The sequence below is a fragment of the Camellia sinensis genome, chromosome 5, assembly GCF_055761805.1.
Source record: "Camellia sinensis isolate YWXY chromosome 5, ASM5576180v1, whole genome shotgun sequence".
In the NCBI taxonomy this organism is placed as follows: Eukaryota; Viridiplantae; Streptophyta; class Magnoliopsida; order Ericales; family Theaceae; genus Camellia; species Camellia sinensis.
Genome location: NC_138965.1, coordinates 210,575,530 through 210,593,585, shown reverse-complemented (window position 1 = coordinate 210,593,585; position 18,056 = coordinate 210,575,530).

Sequence of the window (18,056 nt, the reverse complement as noted above, 5' to 3'; positions counted from 1 at the left end):
GATTCCTCGAAATCTCAGCTTGATTCATCAGAGTTTAGTCATTGTATGGTTCATAGCATCCATTTTCCAGTTATCTTCTTAGTTTCCCGCATAGTATTACCTCACTTTTCCAACCAAACTTGCCAAGAAATAAGATAGAGGGCCTAATATGGGGCATTTGTCATCCATGTTCAATGGACTTAGAAGGTTGTTGGTGACAAAAAAAAGTAGAAATTCCAAAAATTGTGGCGGAATAGAGGCCGCTGATGCTATGGCGAGGGAAGCGAAGAAGAATGAATTGATTCTTTGGTTTTCTAGCATTGTTAATGTTGATGGATCGAACAATTTTGCCCCTGACTTTATTGTGTAATTTGGCAAGAGATGTTAGTTGAGGCTTTAGTTGACTGTGAATTTGATTTGGTATCTGATAAAAAGCTTCATAGTTTTAATATATGGAAGCATTCCTACTTAAAGACTTGTGCCACAGTTGATCTGGATCTGGAGTAGCACCGCAAAATCAATTCGTTTTATAGTGGAACCACTGCTTCAAGAAGCAAAGCACTATCCAGAGAAATTTGGAATTTTTTTATGTGATATGTCCAGAGAAATTTAAAATTTTCTCTAGAATTTTCTATGTGATATGTCTAGAGAAATTTGAAATTTTCTCTGTGATGTGTCCAGAGAAATTCTCTGGATTAAATTTTCTCTGGATCGATGTTGAGGGGCCTTAAACATTATGATAATATTGAGTGTCCTTTATACTATAAAATCTTAATACTAAGGACTTTAAAAAAAAAACCCCCTTAAAACTATGCATTGGCCCTAAGATTTAGGTCCAACCCAAAAAGAGTTAGAGGTTTACTTGGCGTGGCCCATGAGCTATGGGAACGTGAATGCGAGATTTACTCCTACACCAAACGTGTAGAGTAAGGTTTACGACACCTTCTTCACTTGGGCTTTGAATGAGTGGACCGTGGTTGGTTCGGTTCGTTTAGCCATGAACCACATCTTCACACAAGGGCCGGCCTTGGGATAAGGCCACTAAGATTGTGCCTTAGGTCTTAAAAGTTAGTCTAAAATAGGTTCTTCAAATTCATTAATAGTATATTTAAAATTTAAATAGACCTAATGTGTTTTTGTTGATTTAGGGCCAGTTTAAAAGGTTACAAAAAATTCTGTTATGTCCAATTAAAAAAAAAATTAATCACAAATGTGATTGGGCAAAATTAAAAAAAAAAAAAAAAAAGAATTAAAACATATGCAAGTATGGTTGGCCCAAATAATGGAATCAGTAATTTTGTCCTAATTTTTCTCTCTCATAAACTATCAGATTTTAATGGAATAAATAATTGTACCCTAATTTTGTTTCATTAAATTGTATTCTATAATTTCTTTGCTATCATATATCAGATAGTGAAGATGGTGAGTGAATTGTGTGGAAAATTAATTTCATAGTTATGTTTCCTTTTCATTTATGTTTGCTTCACACTACTGGTTAAGCAAAATTATTATTCCACTCTTCAATTTAACACAATGTGAAATCATTTATGTTTGCTTACATTGCTAGAACATTTCATTAATTAGATTTTGTTGATTAATTAGTTTGTTTTGTTGATTTGAATATACCTTTTGGTAACGTTTTTTTTTTTTTTGGTACTTTAAAATGAATACATTTTGATATTTATTTTAATAGCAATTAGTGATAGTAATACCAAACAAAGTTATTTATTTATTTGTGAATATAGGCCTTTTTTTTATTTTATTTTATTTTGCCTTAGTCTCCAAAAATAGGACTAGCCTTAACTTCACACTTTTCAAAACTAAGGTTGTGTTTTGTAAATGTGATTTGAGAGTATGAGTTGTATTTTGAGTTTGTGGGTTGTAGAATTATGATTTGAGTGTAGAAAATTTGTTTGGTTATAGTTTTTAAATACAATGTTGAATTGTGTTTTGAAGATGTATTTTGAATTAAGTTTGAAAGTTTGATGTGACATGTGAAAGGTGAAAATTTGTTTGGTGATGTGTTTTGAAAATAGTTTTCAAAACTTAATTCAACCAATAATTTATCATCAAACACACAACTCATATATCGATATCCATATTTTTTTTATCAACAATAATAACCAAACTATTTTTAAAATACTGAAATTAAAAATTGATTTTTTTGTCAATTAATTTTTTTTAGTAATTTTTTTGAATAATTGTTTTTTCCAAATAATTTTTCCATTTTAAAATAAAGGTTCAAACAGTTCTCTACGTGCATAATATCAAACAGTTCAAAGTAGAGAAGTTGGCAAGAAGGGATGACCGGTGGGATGACCTGGGGGACGACCGGCCGGATGACCCGGGGGACGACCGGCCGGGTGTCCCAGGTACTGCGCCTCAGGTTCTCTTCCTGCAAAGGTTCGAACAGTTCAGAGTTTAAAATACCAACAAATCTTAAATGAAAAAAACTTGTCTACAAATTCTCAGAAATCATTTGGGAACTGATTTCAACTTCTCTGAAATCATTTATACATAGCAGATGAAGATTGATTTTACCAGATTAGTGGGGAAAAGGTTGAAACAGTTCGGGAAAATCGAAAAACATCTGAAACAAAAAAAATAGTCGGCTACACTTCTCACAAAAGATTTGAGAACTGATTTCGATTCGTTTGAAATCATTTGCACATGATAGATGAAGAATTTATTTACCAGATTAAGAGGAAAAGAGGAAGAAGACAGACACGTTGAAAGCGGAGAACTGAACTACGAGATGCCAAATGGATTTTCAAATTGTAATTTGAATTAACAGGCGGAATCAACTTTTGAACGTCGTATCCAAACGTCATGCGCAAGCTCACGTGTTGAAAATTGATTTGAATTCACAACCAAACAGAGCCTAAAAGTTTAACGTGTTTTGTTTTTTGGGCTTTCGGTTCAAAGAGCCAAAATCAAACTTTTTTTTCTTCTAAAGATCCAAACGCAAAAAGCCTTTATCCATAAAGACATGCTAGTGCAAGATGTCCAAAATATCCCTACATATATATCGGATACTGTAAACACCCCATTTTTGACCGTCTTTAAGACTTGGGCGCTACTGATGGTTTACTTGGTGATGAAAGATGTGCAGGGCAAATGATTCGATTTCTTCGGCGAGAGGAGAGTCAAATCCAAACCTCACACCCCATTTTGGACCAAAGCTATTTTGAATGGTTTTTAGACTTTAAAATCCTCTCTTTCAAAATATCTTTGAAATAAAGTTCCTACGATGTTCCGAGGCTCGAATTTCGTTAAATGTTGCGCTTTTCGGTAAACCAAGCGAGGACAAAGTGGAAATGAATGAAAGAGAGATGAAATATTTGAAAAATCTTTCAAAACACCTTGTTTAGGGGTTTGGGTTGAAGAAAAGAGGAGAAGAGGGAAGAAACCAAGTTGAGGAAGAAGTTGGGTATGAATCGCCAAGAGAGAGTCGAGCAACCCTCGCTAAATCAGGCATATCCTTTTGAATACTTGGATTTCAGCTATGAGGCCACTACTGTTGGAAATCTTACTTCCGGGGCTTCATTTTTCACTTGAGAATCTCCTAAAGCCAAGTTCGGACGGGGGAGATATGATTGGCTGAAGTTGGGCATCATTCCGGTTGGACTGAAACTAAGCAACCTTCACTAAAAGAGGGATATCTCTTAGCACACATGGAATTTTGAGGTGAGGCTGCCAAATTTGGAAATAAGACTTCTGGGGCTACAGTTTAGGCTCAAGAATGACCTAAAAAGGAGTCCATATGAAGGAATTAGGCTTGCTTCAAGTCAGGGACTAGGGCTAATTTTTTCCATCGACCTCTATGGAGGTCCATCGGCCACAATTTGACCTCAGTAGCTATATGTCGGCCAAAAGTGAGCCTTATCGGCCACAAATGGTGGCCGGTCAGCACTAAAGATGGCCGGTCGGTCAGAAGTGTCCAAAACTCAGGTTTTTGACAGATATTTCTCTTCCAACTGTTTCCAACAAGCTCCAGCTGTCCTATAATCAGATATTTTCGACCTTGAGCTCATTTTTGCTATATATGAGGCTATATCTCTCATTTTCAAAGGGGAGAACCTTCTTGGACAAGCTTGGAGAGCTTCTCACTCTAAAAAGTCTCTCTCTCTCTACAACTTCCAGAGCTGAATCTCTGCCTCTCTCTCTATATTCCACTCACTTGCCCATTTTGTGCATAGAAGTGCTTGGAAGTAAAGAAATACTTCTAGTTTGCCTAAGCATCCTTCATCAAAGTTGATCACCATTGGCTTGAGGTCCCTTGGAACCTATTTTTGGGCTGATTGAAGGTTGTTTGGCTCAAAAAAGTGGTTGTTTTGCTGTTGTGCTCCAAAGGTAATCACTCACCCTTTTCAGCTTGTTTTGCATACTAGCTTTGCCATAGTTTTCAACTACTTTGGGGCTATTTTTTGGGGTGGTGTTGAAATACAAAAACCTCTATTTGTCCTCTGTTTTTCAGTCCTAAAAGTCTTGGTTTGTGCCTTGGTTGGCTAGGGGGTTGTCCTCCCTTTTACTCCTTGGCTTGCAAGGCCTTGTAAGCTAACTTTCAAGCTTTTCAAGAAAATTCTTTTTGGCTTTAAAACCACTGAAATCCAGAGGATTTTCAGTGGTAAAAACCCTGTTTTGAGGGCCCAAATAGGAGAGGGTGGCCCCCTTTCCTCTTGTCTTGCTAGAATGTGTTGATGGCCAACCCAAAGAGCATGTGTTTCTACTTCTTGGAGGCTTTGTTTAGGCTCATTTTTGTGACTTTCTAGACCTGCCATAACTCTGTTTTTGGCTGTCTTGGTCACTCCTTGCATGCTTCTTGTACTTGTAGTATAATTCTACTTATAGCTTTGCAAAGGAGCATGTCTTTCTAGCATGTTTTGGCTCTATCTTAGCATGTTTAGGGCCTTATTATAACATGGTATAACTCTGTTTTGGGTTGGTTTGATTGTCTCTTGCATGCTTAGTACTTGTAGTGTAATCCTTGCAAACTAGTCTTGTATGCTAAGGTTTTGGCTCATCTTTCTAGCATGTGTTGACTCCATTCCAGCATGTTTTTTGTTATTATTTAACATGTCATAACTCTGATTTTTGTTGGTATAGTCATCTCATGCTTGGTTTTGGTAAGTGTAGTGTAATCCTCCTCATTGGCCTTGTATGTGCCATGTTTTGTGCTCACCATACTGGCTTGTTTTGGCTTCATTCCATGCATGTTTTGGCCTTATTTTGACCTGCCTTGGGACTGTTTTCAGTCATCTTGGCTCTTTGGGGCTTCCTTGATATGGCCATGGTGGAAGTCCCTTGTCTAGCTTTGAGCTTTGAGCCCACTAGCATGCTTTGCTTATCATATGTGCATGATTTAGCATCCTTTGGAATGAAATTTCAGAGCTTTCTTCATTGTTACACTCTCACATTTGTCACTTCTTCATCATGTTTGAGAGTTGTACTATTATGCTTAAGCCATGGATCAATGCATTGAGCATGCATTTCCTTACTTTTTAAGCCATCATTTCATCATTTTGGCCATTGATTTGGGCATGGCTGAGGCCTGCTGTTTTGGTTTAAGTCCATTTGAGCATGTTTGCTTTCATGATATTTGCATGCTTGTATTGTGTCATGTTTGCATATTTGGTATATTGCATGATGTTTAGCTAGTTGCATTACAAAACATTGTTGCATACTTGGCATGCTCATGTTACATTAGCTTAGCTTGCATGCTTAGTTTGCATTGCATTACATTGAGTTGGTATGCTCATGTTGCATTACATTGTTTGCATGCATTACATTGTATTTGGCATACTTGCATGCATTGCATTGTGTTTGGTTTGGGGTGTCAAACCAAACACGAGGAACAAGGGACGTTTCGTACTCGAAGTGACGAAATGTGCTTTAATCCTCGGTCGCTGGCACTCTTGATCCAACATAATAGAGTGTGAGTCATATGTGTGTTTTGGTGCATTCATTCCATATTGATTTGCACACTTGGCTCTTTTGGTCATCATGCATTGGAATGCGTGATTGGTGGCCCGAGGGTCGAGCATTACACTCCTTTGAGCCTTAAACATGATAAGGGGTGTTTGTGCACATATTGCTTTGAAAATGCATTGCCATGCTCTGTTTGTCCTCTGCTGCAGCAAAACAGCATTTTGCAGGAAGATATGGCCGGCCGACCATCTTCAGTGTGGATCGACTAAACATTGTTGGCCGAGATCCTCACAAATGGTCGGTGACCAATTCCACATGGCTGGTGTTCCTATATCTTGGCCGATGACATCTCACAGTGTTCAGGGAGTGGTTCGGAAGCATCTTTGGGACTTGTGCAGTTTTCAGAGGTGCAGAACAGTGCAAACAGAGGCAACATGTGGCATGGCAATGGGTTTCCGAGCGAAGCGATCAAGCATGCATCATTCAATCATTTCAAGGCGGAGCTGCGGCGGCCTCTTTAGTTTCATAGCTTAATTAATTTGTTGAACTAGTTAAGGGTTTTGTAATGTTCAATTACAAAACAGGGTAGTTGATTATTAGGGGTTTGTAATGTTCAATTAGCTAGGGTAGTTGATTATTTATTAGGTTTGTATTATTTATTCGGACCCTCCGTCGAGAGGGCCAATTTTGTAATAAGTGTGCGTGAGTGTGTGAATGTCTTCCAACCCCACGTCTTTCTCTCTTTTACTTACCTGCTTTCAATGGTTAGTTTTAGGTCATGTTTTAATTAGCATCATTATGCTCGCATGTATGCATCATTCATTTGTATTGCATGCACCGGGCTCGGCGTATCATACTAACCGCGTAGCATTTCAATTCCAACTTGAATACGTGTATCAAGTTGTCGCATTTCACATGCCATTCTTAGATAGATGAGCCTATTCTGGTTGCATTTTGCATGTGTTGCATTAGACATCTTAACATAGCTAGGATCATGCATTGATTACTAATTAACTATTGTTTTGGCTCGAAGTACTAGGTAAGTGTTTACGCTTTAGCATACTGCATGTGTATTAATGTTGCCATAACAGCATGCTTGCTATGAGGCTATTTGCTTACGTGATTAACTGCCTGAATGCCTGTGGGTGAAGGTTGGATTACTTGAATTGGGACAATTCATTGAAGTCCGCATTTTAGCCTACTCACGAGTAGCAAACTTCAAACCATTTTGAAACAAATGAAAATGCAATGCTTTGTTCCAAATTAGGAGATTTAGTTTATACTTGCGTGTTGTGCGCATCACATAGTAAATTCTAGCTAATAACCGAAATAAGAACGCATATGTTTTCAAAAACAAGATATCATGCTTAATATAGGCCGATCTTTGATCGGGCGAGCGGAGGTGCTCATAGATGACCTTCCTCAATCGTACCCAAGTTCCCGAGCCGAGGCAACTTTGGTGATGACGGACACGTGGCCTTAGGCAACGAGTCAGGGTTTCCTAAATTCCCCCAAAATAAAATATTTAGGTGGCGACTCTGTATCTGGAAAAGTAGTCCATGTTTGGCACTTCTTTCTTAAAAATCAGTTTTCCAAAACGATTTGTCGGATTTTGACTCCTTGGTGATTTATCGGTCTTGCATTGCACTTTGCGAGATTAGATTCAGAACCGTGACATTTGAGTCCGAACTGTAGCATGAGGCCCTCGGGGCGCGTCTATAGATACCCAGTTTAATTCTCTCACTCTCTCTCTCTCTCATCTAACCTTAGCCCCCCTTTGTTTGTTTGTTTTTCTCTTATCAGTTTCATCTCCAGCCAGAACCAAAAAAGAATGGTACTGTAGATCAATCGGTTACTTGTCGGAGTCATCGTAGGGGTGAAGGTAGACGCTGAAGGTCGACAATACAGTTACGGTGCGGCTGTGGTGCGTGTATGTCTAATTGACTCATAGCCTCATCTCTTCTCTCTCTCTCTTACTTTTTCAGTCTTCTCAAATCTGGAATGCCAATCGCGACGTCGAGCTTGGATTGCCGTCGAACTCCTTTGGTTTCGATGATGGTTTTGGGAACAAGGGGACCATTTGTAGTGGTAGTAGATGAGAGTTGTTATCGCCGCCGCATTGTCAAGCGAAGAAGTGCAAAGTTGATTTGATGAAGGCGAAAAGATTAATTTGCGAGCTTTACGCGAAGGCTACGACGGCGATTGTCGCCGGGCTCCGACTATAGATATACACATATGTATATATATATATATATATAGAGAGAGAGAGAGAGAAGCAGATATGTGGAGGTGCGTTTACCATTACCACCGATTTGAGAGTTCAAGTCCTCTCCAGCCAAATTGTAATAACCCCGACCCATGATTAACATTAATCCATACTTAATTATGCCTAACAAGAAATTAACGTGAAAATTTGCACCATGTGTTGCTATATTTGTGTTTATATCTGTTTAACGTAGAAAAATCTGTCATGTTTTTATTCAGTTTGCGAATTAGAGGCCTTATCGGCATCTGATTCAGAAGTTGACTTGATTTGCATGTTATTTAGAATTTTTAGAATTTTATGGTAGGTCCAATTGGAATTCGGTTCGGAACGATTAAATTAGATTAATTTAATGATTCATTTAATTAGTCTTAATTATCTACCATTAGACAAGCCTATGTAAGGCTTCTTGTGTACTCTTATTCACTCTTTTCCCTCATGTCAACACATTTTGAGCTCACACACACACAACCAACATGAGAGAGAGAGAAAGAAGAGAAGTTGAGCTTAAATTATTGAGATTGCTAGAGAACTTGTGAATTTGGACGTAGAAACTTAAGGATCAAACTTCTACCTCTCATCTTGACAAGTTTAGGTAAAAATCCAACCCTTTGTTTGAACAACTATGAAGTGTAAGACATGAACTCTAGAGATTTGAGTTGATTAATGTAAGAATTGGGTTAGAAATGAAGAGTATTAAGCCATACCATGCATGCATGCATATTTTCTGATATTTTCAGTTTAATTTCCAAGAATTCTCTCATGCATGTCTTGAATTCGTTTTGATTTTGGGAAATCATCAAGTTCATGTTGTTTTGTAGTATTTGATTATGTTTTGAGAAGATTAAGTTCAAAGAAATTCATGCATATCATGTTCATGGAACATTCATAAATTTTAAGTTGAATTTTTGCACAATTGGCAAGCTATTAGGCCATGATTTCTTGAAATGATACTTAATTCATGATGTTTTATGAGTTTCTAAATGTTCCCTCAAGTTTTGGCCCAGAAAAATTGAGCTTTGATGCTTTAAGATTGAGTTTTGAAGCTTAGAAGCAATTATGGAAATTCTAGAATTCTGCTTCTATGCTCGGGCGACGGATTCCACGCTCGAGCGACCACTCTGTGTCTCACACTTCTGCTCGAGCGACCAAGGGCTGTCTCGAGTGTGGAATGCATGCTCTCAGAAGTTCTTCCGTTTTGCAGCACGCTCGAGCGACAATAGTTGCGCTCGAACGATGGCATGTCTCTCAAGCTCAAGCGAGTGTCGAGTGAGCATCGAACGGGAAAAACAAGCAACCAGTACTTTTTCAAAGTTTGCAGACCGCTCAAGTAAAGAAAGTTGCACTCAAGCAGACCCTCACATTTTGCATATCCACTCGAGCGAGGAAAGCCACGCTCGAGCGTGGACCCTATTTTCAGCAAGTTTTGAAAAATATTTTCAAGTACAATTTTTGCATCCTCATTCCATTCTAGGCATTCCTAGGCCAAGATCAAGACACTATGATGAGGATAAAGGCTAGAAACACACTAAGAACAAATGAAATAAGTTGTGTACAAACCAAACGTGTATTTCAATGTATGTATCTGTCATGTTACGTGGGTCACGCACCTCAAGTTAAGTGAATTACCTACTCTACTTGTCTATTTGGGGCCACTGGTTATCTGTGAGTAATAACTCAGTAAAGCTATGTTCAATTTAAATTATTTTTTGTCTATGAATAAGATCTGTTTTATGCAATGTTGTGAATGATTGTCCAATTTTCGATAAGTATTTTATGACAAGTATGTATTTGTTCCCGGACTAGAGGTTCCTTATGGAATTGACAAGTTATCTGTACCCGGCTAGAGGTTCCTTTATGGAACTGACAAGTTATCCGTTCCCAGTTCGAAGGTTCCTTTATGGAACTGACAAGTTATCCGTACTCGACCGGATGTTCCTTTATGGAAATGACAAGTATAATCTCTGATGCTCTATATATGATCAATTAGCGCTAACGGATAAACTATGTATGATCAAGCTTGAATTCTGAATTCTGTATATGATTTGAAAAAGACTACGAATGTGAACTAGCTTAGTCATGGGACATCATTCATTTAACCCTTTACTCTGTTATTATTCACTAGGCTCCCGTTCACTATTTATATTATATATGTAGGTGATCAGGCACATGACCAGTGTCACGATCCAAGCCCGCTCCTATAGGTTTAGCGTCATAACCGGCTAGTAATCCTTGGATTACCAAAGGCCTCTTAACAGAATAACATATAGTTAGGGGCTGCGGAAGCAAATATCTAAAATATACATTGTCCATTGAATTGTGAAAACGTACATGGGATAAATAATTTTAAACCTTAAAACTAAAATGCAGTATGTATATGCCATTTCATGTACATACAACAGAAGACCATTTTGTAAGTCAAATGAAATTAAGTCTTATAAATCCACACACAAAAAAAAAAAAAGCCTCTAAACATGACTTGACTGGGAACCTCCTCGGGAGGCACAAAGGCTGGCTGACCAAAAATTGAGTCGGCAGGTCCTCAACTCTGAGCCTGTTCACGTGCCTAATCACCTACATATATAAAATAAATAGTGAGCAAGAGCCTAGTAAATAATAACAGAGTAAAGGGTTAAATAAATGATGTCCCGTAATTAAGTCTGTGCATAGATCCAATTCGTATTCGTGATCTCATTCAATGCATATATATATATATATACATATATATAATTCAGGAATCATGCTTGATCATTCATAGTTCATCTGTTAGCGCTAACAGATCATATATAGAACATCATAGATCATACTTGTCAGTTCCATAGAGGAACCTTTGGCCGGGTACGAATAACTTTCCAGTTCCATAAAGGAACCTCCAGACTGGGTATGAATAACTTGCCAGTTTCATAAAGGAACCTCCAGCCAGGTACAGACAACGTGTCAGTTTCATTAAGGAACCTCCGGTCCGGGTACAGATAGCATACTTGAATCATAACATTAACGTCATATATATATATATATCAGAGATGAACAATCATTCATAGTGCATAAATATAGCATTCATAGGACAAATCTTATTCCATATACAGAAAATAATTTAACTTGAACATAGCTTTACTAAGTCATTACTCACTGATAATCGGTTGCTCCGAATAGACGAGTGGAGCTGGCAATTCATTTAACTTGAGGTGCGTGACCGACATAACATGACAGATACATACATTTAAGCACACGCTCAGATTATACGTGACTTATTTCATTTGTCCTTAGTGTGTTTCTAACCCTTATCCTCATTATAATATTTTAATCTTGGCCTAAGAATGCCTAAGATGGAATGAGGATGCTAAAATGTATTTGAAAATATTTTTCAAAATTTGCTGAAAACAGAGTTCACGCTCGAGCGGACATGCAAAATGTGAGAGTCTGCTCGAGCGTAACTTCCTTCGCTCGAGCGGTCTGCAAATTTTGAAAAAGTACTAGTTGTTTGATTTTCACGCTCGACGGACGCTCGATCCTCGTTCGAGCATGAGACTCAGACTTTCGCTCGAGCGTGACTTTCGTCACTTGAGCGATCTGTAAAAACATATGAACTTCTAGGAGCATTCATTTCATACTCGAGCGTACTTTTGGTTACTCGAGCGGAAGTGCAAGATTATAGAGTTGCCACTCGAGCATAGAATTTGACGCTCGAGCAGAAGTGCAAAATTTAGAATTTTCAGATTGCACTCCCCAGCTCCAGGCTCAAATTCTACACCCCAAAACTCATCTTCTTGGGCCAAAATTCTGGAGAACATCTAGGAACTTGTAAAATATCATAGTTTAAAGATCATTTCATGAAATCAAGGCCCAAAAGTATGTCAAACATGCAACAATTCAACTTGAAATGTAAAAACATGGTATGAACATGACATGCATGTGTTCACTTGAGTTTATGGCTTCTAAAACATGCTCAAATGTGATCCATTGATGAGAAATGTTATGAATTCTTCAACTTATGCTAGAATTACAACATGCATGGAGAAAATCTTTGAAAACAACTTCAAAATGCTATAAATATGCATGCATGTATGGAATGACTTATCTTTCTTCAATTCTAACTCAATCCTTATATGAATTCATCTAATTCACTTGTTTTCATACATTATTCAACTAGATTACAAGGCCAAAGACTAAAGCTCTTACCTAGAGTGTGACAACCCTCACCACTAATTAGTTCTAATCTATGATTAAAGCATGTTAAATGACTGATTGACTGAAATCCTGAACTGATTGATTAAGTGTATAGCTTAAGTGCATTTCTATTTGTTGATTGTTGAATGATCTGTTCATGTTTTGCCCTTTAAACTGTAAATTGAAGGCCTTATCGGTGGCCGAATCTGAAATCGAGTAATGTTTTATGCTTGTTAGAATTTATGTGATTTTATGGTATATTTAATTGAAAGGTGATTTGGTATGATTAAATTAGATTTAATAATGTTAAATTACATAAGTTGGCTTTATTTACCTAGTTGCCATTGAGTGGCCTTTCTCTACATCAATATTTGGGACTTGATTAGGAGCTTTTGACACTTTATTCTCAGCCTTTTTCCTTATATCAAACCGACTAGAGAGAGAGAGATAGGAGATAGATTGATTTCAACCAAATTGGCTTGGAGGCTTAGGAGATTGAAGGATTCCTTGCATATTGAGCTTCTACATTTGAAATTGGAGACTTAAGGTAGAGAATTTACCTTCTTGTTCATATTTTGGGTTGGTTCTTGCATGGTTTAGAGGATTGTTGGAGTTTAGAGCCAAGTTATGGCTTAAATTGTTGAATTGAAGCTTGAATCATGCATGCATGTACATATTCTTGCATTTTGAAGTTGATTTTCATGAAATCTTGCATGTAAGTTTACATTCTTGTTCTAGTCCATAAGTTCATCATGGTTTTGAGTTTAATCTTGCTTTGGATCATGTTTTGAGGCATTAGAATTCACTAGAATTCATGTATGTCATATGTTCTTCATGTTCATGAAAACTTCTTTGAAATTGGGTTCAATTGAACTACCTTTGGGCTTTGATTTTGCAAATTGATCTTTGAAACATGTCATATTATGAGTTTAGAAGTGTTTTCTAGAAAATTAGCCCCAAAGAATTGAATTTGATGCTTTAAATGTTGATTTGAGCTTGGAGGTTCAATCTGAAAATTCCAAAATTTGGACCCACGCTCGAGCGAAGAACTTCACGCTCGAGCGTACACTTTGAGTTCATGTAGTCCACTCGAGCGAGTAAAGTGACGCTCGAGCGTGAAATGTGTGTATCCAGCACTTTGCGTGTGTTTACAGTCCGCTCAAGCGAGGACTTGTGTCTCACACTCGAGCGGGGGTCGAGCGCCCGTCGAGCGCGAATTTCTTGCATCCAGTACTTTTGCAGTCCGCTCGAGCGAGGAAAGTCACGCTCGAGCGGAGCTCCTTTGTCTGTATTTCCGCTCGAGCGTAGAAAGCCACGCTCGAGCGAGACTCCTTGTTAATCATATTATTTAATTTTGATGATGTCTAAAATATATTAGTTAATATACATATTATTTGACACAAATTATTATGTTTTTAAAATATATATATTTGTTAAATATTATTTAAATAAAATAATATTATCTTTTTAAAATATCTATGTTAAATATTATTTTAAATATTTTCAAAAACTTTACTATTCACTTTTTGAAAAATAGGGTTAATTACTATTCATCTTTTGACAAATCGATTAATTATATTATTTTGAAAAATAGGGTTAATTACTATTCATCTTTTGACAAATCGATTAATTATATTATTTTGACAAAAATGATTGATTGGTTGTATTATTTTGACAAATTTGATATTTATGGGTTGTGTTTTTTTGACAAAATAAATATGGAGTGGTAAAATATATTTAGTTTAAAATCTCTACAATATATACAATATTTTAAAGAGGACATATATTTTCAGATCCATCATAAATATAATTTATAGAGATTTTTCTGTATGCAAAATTTTGATCAGAACTTATATAACATTATATGCAGAATACATCACGTGCGCTATTAAATTTTTTACATTACATTGATTATATCATATCACACTACACTACATTGATTATATCATATTATAATTAAACAAGAAGAAAAAGATGGAGTTATATATATATATATGTGTGTGTATATATATATATTATAAACTAGATGGAGAAAATTATTTGTTTGTTTGAAAGTTGTGAACTTTGTATTAAATTGTCTACAAAAATGGTGGCTCCATGTTTGAAATAACAAAAAGAAAAAATCAGTCTTATTTTTTATCTTTTGCTGACTATTCAAAATCAAGGAGTGTGCTTATGTAAGCGATGACATCAAGAGTGTGCTTATGTAAGCCATGACATCAGGAGCGTGCTTATGTAAGCCATGACGTCAGGAGCGTGCTTATGTAAGCCATGACGTCAGCAAGAAGCGTCCAACGGGTATAATTTTGTGTATAAATAGAAGTGTTGTGTGTGGAGAATATTATCAAGAACTTGAAGAGAAAATATTTCTGTGAGCTCCAAAATTCTGAGTATTCTGCTCTTTCACTTTCAGATCTAAGTCTAGCTTTTGTTCTTACACTTTCATATCTACTCTTTGTGAGAGAATTATTGTAAAAGTGGGTTCAATTACCACTTATTCTTATTCCTTATTTTTGTGAGAGATTTTGTAAGGGTAAGGCATTTATTGTTGAGTGAGGCTCAATAGATAAGAGTATGTCCTGTGCCAAATCCACAAGCTTGGTGGTGTATTTATTCAATTGATAGTAAAGAAATTCTCAAGGAGGTTCCTTGGGGAGTGGACGTAGGCCTGGCGTGCCGAACCACTATAAATCGCAGTGTTTGATTTTCTCTCTCTATCTCTTCTACTTTTATATTGATAATTATTATTATGTTTTTATTTATTTATTAAAATTCTGAATATTGTATTATTTTTAATATTGTGAAATTTTTAATAACCCAATTCACCCCCCCTCTTGGGTTGCCTATCTGGGATAACAATTGGTATCAGAGCCTAGACTCTAGTTTTTGTGACTTAACCGTCTTAGAGTAGATCATGGCAACCCCTAGTTATTCCTTACCCGAGGGACAAGCATCTAATAGGCCACCTCTATTTAGCGGCACAAATTTTAGCTATTGGAAAACTAGGATGACCATACATATTCAATCTAATGATTATGAATGTTGGAAAATTATTTGTAATGGTCCAAAAATTCCTACCAAAACTATAGATGGACTTAGGGTACCAAAACCTGAAGATGAGTGGAATGAATCAGATACTAGAATGGCCCAAATTAATGTCAAAGCTACAAACATGTTGTACTGCGCTTTAGATGCCAACGAGTTCAATAGAATTTCCACCTGTAAAACCGCTAAAGAAATTTGGGACAAGCTTATAGTGACTCATAAGGGAACCGAACAAGTTAAAGAATCTAGAGTCAGTTTGCTAGTCCATAATTATGAACTTTTTAAAATGAAGCCTGATGAAACTATTCCTCAAATGTTTACTCGTTTTACTGATATTATTAATGGTTTAACTTCTCTTGGCAAAATATATACTAATGCTGAAATTGTAAGAAAAGTGCTTAGGTCATTGCCAAAAAGTTGGGAGACAAAAGTCATTGCCATTACCGAAGCCAAGGATTTATCAAAGCTAAGTCTAGATGAGTTAATGAGATCTCTCTTAACTCATGAGCTCATAATGCAAGAAGGAAAGGAAGAGGAGGACAACAACAAGAAGAAAGGAATAGCTTTCAAATCCACCTCGAAACATCAAGAGGATAAGGAAGATGATTCAGATGAGGATGAGGAAATGGCATTCATCACTAGAAAGTTCCAAAGGTTTGTGAGAAAGAAACAAGGTGTACGAAATTTTTTCAGAAAAGACTTCAACAACAGGGATTTTCAAAGAGGAGAAAATCACAAAAAATCTGAAGTAACCTGCTATGAATGCAACAAACCTGGACACTACAAATCAGAATGTCCAGAACTTAAGAAAAAATTCAAGAAGGACAAAAAGAAAGCTATGATTGCAGCATGGGGAGAAGATAGTGATGAAAGCGACACAGAAACCAAAATTTACAAAAACGAGGTTGCTAACCTATGTTTAATGGCACTTGGAAATGAAAATGAGGTAAATGACGAATCCTTTACATTTGATGAATTACAATTAGCTTTTGATGAATTACATGCAGAATTTAAGAAACTTAGTTTGAAAAATAATTGTCAAAAGAAAGTAATTTCAAGTTTATTAAAAGAAAATGAATCATTGACTTCCAAGATAAATGTTTTAGAAAATGAAGCCATAAAAATGAAAAAGGAAAATGAGATTTTAACTCAAAAAGAGTCTTCAATTTCTGAAAAACATTTAGTTGTATTGCAAAAAGAAAACGAGTCTTTAAAAAATGAGCAAATTATTTTGAAAGAAAATATTGAAGACTTGAAAACTACTCTTTCAAAGTTCACTCAAGGTAGAGAGACTTTAGATAAAATTCTTAAAAATCAAAACCGTACTTTTGGTAGAGCCGGAATTGGATATAAACCTTTTTCAAAAATAAAAACTGCCAAAAATGGTTTTGTATATGCATCTTCTAATCACTCTCATCTCACATGTCATTTTTGTGGAACAAAAGGTCATATTTCACCTTCATGTCCTATTAAAAGAAATCCTTTTGCTAAAATAAAAAAGATGTGGGTTCCTAAGGATATCTCAAGGGTGTCAAATTCTAACTTTTATGGACCCAAGAAAAAATGGGTACCAATAGAGAAATCAAATTTTTGTAGGTATGTTTCAAGACAAAATCCAGTAACGATAGATGGTATCTCGACAGTGCATGTTCGAGGCACATGACTGGAAATAAAGCTATGTTCGCCACACTCCAACCAAAGGATGGCGGATATGTGACTTTTGGCGACAATAGCAAGGGTAAAATCATTGGTGTAGGAAGTATTGGTAAAAATCCCTCTCCTATTATTGAAAATGTTTTATTTGTTGAAGGTTTAAAACATAACTTGCTTAGTATTAGTCAATTATGTGATAAAGGTTATAGAGTTATTTTTGAGAAAACTCATTGTACTATTGAAAATACCTTAGAAAACAAAACTTTATTTGTAGGTTATAGACATGAGAATGTATATGTGTTTGATTTATATGATTTATCTTCTCATTTTAACATTAAATGTTTATCTGCTATAAATGATAATGGTTGGCTTTGGCATAGAAGATTAGGACATGCTCATTTTGATTTAATTTCCAAGCTTTCAAAAAATGAGTTAGTCATAGGTTTACCAAAAATTGTTTTTGAAAAAGATAAACTTTGTGATGCATGTCAATTTGGAAAACAAACTAGAATTTCTTTTAAATCCAAAAATATCGTTTCAACTACTAGACCGCTTCAACTCTTGCATATTGATCTATTCGGACCATCTAGAACATTAAGTTTAGGAGGAAAATCTTATGCCCTTGTTTGTGTTGATGATTACACTAGATATACATGGGTATTATTTTTAGCACACAAAAATGAAGCTTTTTATAATTTCTCAAAACTTTGTAAAAGAATTCAAAATGAGAAAAATCTTAATATTTGTAGTATTAGAAGTGACCATGGTAGAGAATTTGAAAATGATGATTTTATTAAGTTTTGTGATGACTTAGGAATAGATCATAATTTCTCAGCCCCTAGGACTCCTCAACAAAACGGTGTGGTTGAAAGAAAAAATAGAACTCTTAAAGAAATGGCTCGTACTATGCTTTGTGAAAATAATTTGCCTAAATATTTTCGGGCGGAAGCTGTAAACACTGCATGCTATGTTATAAACCGTGCCATGATTAGACCTATTCTTAAGAAAACTCCTTACGAAC